This window comes from Orcinus orca, chromosome 13, assembly GCF_937001465.1.
Source record: "Orcinus orca chromosome 13, mOrcOrc1.1, whole genome shotgun sequence".
Classification (NCBI taxonomy): domain Eukaryota; kingdom Metazoa; phylum Chordata; class Mammalia; order Artiodactyla; family Delphinidae; genus Orcinus; species Orcinus orca.
Window position 1 is genome coordinate 61,739,996 of NC_064571.1, and position 4,732 is coordinate 61,744,727.

Genomic DNA, 4,732 nt, shown 5'->3' on the forward strand with positions numbered 1-4,732 from the left:
TCCAGGATGACCTAAAGATAACAAAATCCCAGGACGCTCAAGTTCCTTATATAAAATAGCATAGTATTTGCATATAACCTACATACATCCTCCTGTATACTTTAAATCATCTCTGGATTACTTGTTATACCTAATAAAATATAAATGCTATGTAAATAGTTGCCAGTGTGTGGCAAATTCAAGTTTTGGTTTTTGGAACTTTCTGGAATTTTTTTGGGGGGGGAATATTTTCAATCCATAGTTAGTTGAATCTGCAGATGCAGAATGTGTGGAGGTGAAAGGCTGACGTATAGGACGTGTTCAAAGCCTCTGGGGAGCTAACATTTAAGCAAAGACTTGAAAGAATCTAAGGAGGGAGACATACAGCTCTCTGGAGAAAGAGCACATCACAAAGAATATAATAGGAATGACTCCTCACTATACACAAAAGGCTTTTAAGTTGCCTTAAATCCCTTCTGGAAAGAGACAAACTGTAAATCAATCCTAAGGGCCTCACCTACCCAACATGGACAAACAACCTAAGATGAGGAAGAATGAGATGAATGTCAAAGGGTTTTTAAGCCTGGAAGGCTATTTAAATATTGATATTAGGTAATGTTTTTTATTAGTCACTGGTTTCCAGTCAAAAATCAAGTCCAAGTATGCAGCTATATTTGAAGGCCTTACCCCCAAGTAAAATTGGTGCTGCCTGAGTTCAAAAGCCAATTCAAATGCCAAGAGTCCTCCTAGGATTTGGTGGTTCACTGTCTAACCTGCTCAGAACTGTATGCTAGGCCTGTAGTCTGCATGCTCACACCATCTCATATATACTATTTCCTGCTGTATTTGATTAGGCGAAAGTGAAATCTCCTAACCGAGATGTGACCTGACGTTCTTTATTTACAGGGAAATCACTGGTTAGAAAATTCCTCAGCTTTTGGCAACTGTTCAGCCAAATTCATTAGCACAGGTTAACTTTATTCCCAGGACTGGTGCAATTCTATTTGGGTAGCAAGGAGGGGAATCCTCCAGCTATAAGGACATTCTTGTTCAAAATGTTCTAAACTTCCAGTTTCTCTTACATTTTTCCTTAAATCTAACTTGGCGGGGTGGGGGGGGGCGGATAATCGAGAACATACACACAAGAATTCAGTCTGAATGTGGCATTTTGGAGGAAAACCCCAGCTGAGTACACACCAGTGTGTTTCAGCTTTGCTACAAGAGAAATAGTTATGCATTGTACATGGACTGTAAGACATTTTTTGTAAACCTTACTTTTAAATGTTTGAATTTCAGGACTTAAAATGTTCCATGTGTTTAGTATTTCTTGTTCAGCTAGACTAAAGAAAAGTGGTTGAAAATTCAGTCTCAGCATATGTATATTTCAGGAATGTTTAATATGTTACTATTTCTGGAGCTATGGAGTTTGTGAACATGGCTTTTACATTCATCACTGGTTGTAGTCAAGGGTCACTTATTCAATATGTATTTATTGAGTACCTACTATGTGCCAGCCCCCACTTTGGGTATGCAAGATACAACAGCAAAGAAAGTCCACAAATTAGAGGAAGCAGACCATAAATGAATCTATAAGTAAATATAACATAATGTCAGGTAATGAAGAAATTCTTCCTGCTTTAAGCAGGGAAAGGGAATGTGGGTGGTGCTGCTATTCCAGAGGAATAGCCTCTCCTCTGAAGTCTCATTTGAATAAAGACCTTAAGGGATCCTTTTGGTTTTGGGGGAAGAAGTACCCAGGCATACGGAGTGCCCCAGGCACTCCTGGAGTTCCTGGAAAAGCCTGGAGGCCATGTGGCCAGGGCAGAGTGAGTGAGAGGGAGAGCTGGTCATTGGAAATGAGGTCTTTCATAGAACCATATGTCAGAGGGTTCCTGGTTGCCCCCAAAGTGGAAGAACCACTGAACCCACAGTCCAGTTTCATTTTTTGGAGGTCCAAACAGTGATAATGAATTGCAAGGAGACTGTGCTATCAATCTACAATCTCCTCATTAAGCTTCATCTTACTCCGTATAAAAATTGGTATCTGTTGTTTTCTCTTCTGGACCAATTTACCCATGCATTTCTCCCCCTTGAAACACCCTTCTTGACTCCTCTCCCCTGTTCAGTCTCTCCCATATTTCAAAACTTAATTTAAGCTCTGCCTCCTGTAAGAATCCTTCCCTAACTCTTCTGGATGACACTCAGCAGCTCTTCTGACACTGTGACCGGAGGTTTTACTTAGGACTTCCTCGCCATCAATAGATTGGTGTTCAGGGGAACCCTGAAATTGAATGCGAAAGAGTTTGTGTAATCCTCCATGCGTGTTTTCACAAGAGTGTTCATAAGTCCCATGAGATTTTAAAATGAGTCTGTGACTTAAAAGATTGAGATCCACTCCTTTTGACCAGTGCTTCTCACACATCAAATGTGCACATGAACCATCTACATTTCATTAAAATGAAAATTCCAGTTCAGTAGCTCTGGAGTGAGGTTTGGTGCTGCTGGTCCCAGGACCATACTTAATGGCAAAAGGCTAGAATATTTTATTCTGCACTTGTCTGCATACACTGGCTTGTTGCTCCCTACCTCCTAAGTAGATTGCAGGTTTCTGCTAATACTTCTTGGCTCTTCTCCCACAGCAGGGACTAGAAAAATAGCCCATCGTTGGACCTGACAGATGCTTGCTCTACAGATATAAGTACACTAATTGAAACTAATTAAAATAGCTTCTCTGTGTTCACTTTCTTAGTCTCACTTAGTTTTCTAAGGTAACCACCTGTTTTTCAAGGTGCTGAACTTTTCTGTAACCCGGAGCAGAATCTCAGAACTCCTAAAATCTTCCTAAAGCAAAGTTTTTCTCTCTCTTCCATATTGAAATAAAAATCCACCAAACCCAAAAGACATCATGGTACAGGAAATGCCTCGTTTGGAAGGATAATCCACTATATAAGGGCATTCTCCCTCACTGGAAATGTTCAGTACCAAGATGTCCAGTGCAAATAAATAATGTGGAACATCAAAGAAGCCAGGATAAATCAAATCACCACCACTAGGCCCTTGAAGGGGTAGGTTCCAGATAAACTGTTTAGAGCCCAGAAGTGAAGTCTCATAAAGAAAGGGCAGAGAGGGAAGGTCTCTAGAAGTTAAGGAACGGTGTAGAAAAGTGAAAATGGGGTTTGGGAATAAAATTGCTACCTCAAAAAACTTTCCACTCTATATTTGCATAAGCTGTAAAACAAGTTACTTAGTCATGTGGAAATAAAGTGTTTTTAACAGCATCTAATGACACAGCAAATGAAAAAAAATTTTTTACATGCAAGACACACGTGTAAAGAATGTGTGTGCGGGGCTTGCCTGGTGGCGCAGGGGTTGAGAGTCCGCCTGCCGATGCAGGGGACATGGGTTCGTGTCCCAGTCCGGGAAGATCCCACATGCCACGAAGCGACCGGGCCTGTGAGCCATGGCCGCTGATCCTGCGTGTCTGGAGCCTGTGCTCCGCAACGGGAGAGGCCACAACAGTGAGAGGCCCGCGTACCGGGAAAAAAAAAAAAAAGAATGTGTGTGCGAAAGGAATTTTTCATGTGGTATTTAATAAATATATATACATATTATTTGTACTTATAAAAATACTATGTGCAATGAAAGCTATGCATAAATATTTATAAAATAACTTTATCTAAGTAGGCCAGTAACATTTAATATTTTTCAATAAATTCATACATAAAATATATACATTAGTGCCAAATGGAACATATATTTTGAAATATGAACCCCTAGTAAAACTCTTAGGAATCTGGAGTAAAATTCAGGTATCTGCCAAAGGAAACTTCGGAGTAGCTGTCATTTGAAGAAAAGAAACGATGCTGGGTCTCTTATCTTCATGGACTGTTTTGCTTGTCATATTTCTAACATCACTTCAGCTGAATTTTGTATTTGACTTCCAACTTCATGGCCATTTGACCTGCCAACTATTATTTTCTTTGAGGCTTTTAACACTCCACCCAAGTATTTTGCTTTCCAGAACAGTTGTGTCCGTTTCCTTTTCACTTCACCTTAACATCAGACAAGGTTTACAACATAGGCTTAATATGCATCCTTCAAGGTTGCAGACAGACCCAGGGGCGTCGCTGTGATGACCTGAAGCTGATACCGCTCTGGAAAGTCAAGGTCCCCTGGAGGATCGCTCTTTGTGCCAGGATTTCCGTTCAACCTGAGAGTCCCGGGGCTGGGGTCGGGCCCTGAGAGCCCGACTCTCCAGGGTTCCAGTCCCCTCCCCAGGCCGAACATGCGGGCTGGGACCTTAACGACCGGAAAACACCGCCGTTTCCTGTCGCCTACTCATTCCCCAGGCCGAAGACTCGAGGAGGAAGAGACGGAGACGGATTAAGAAAATTAATTAACCGGCTCCACGTTCGGCCTCCGGGCGAAGGGGCTGGGCGCGCAGCGGGCGCAGGTGCCGCCCAGGGCTGAATTTTACGGTCCAGGGCCAGCCACTGCGCCACTTGCGCCCCGTCGCTCGTCCGGGGGCGGCCGCCACCCGCTTGCCCCAGCTTTAGGCAGATCTCTTTTAGGGACCCCGCGGGAGAGGAAACGCCTCCCCCTGGACTGGAAAAACCTGCAGCGTCGGCTGTTCGCTTGCCCCTGCTCAGCCAGCAGCCCCTGGCGTCTCCAGTGCGCCAAATCCACTCTCCGGGTTTTGGCGGCAGCTCCAAGGGGATCAAGCTGGAAACTGTCAGAACACGACCCTCCCCCC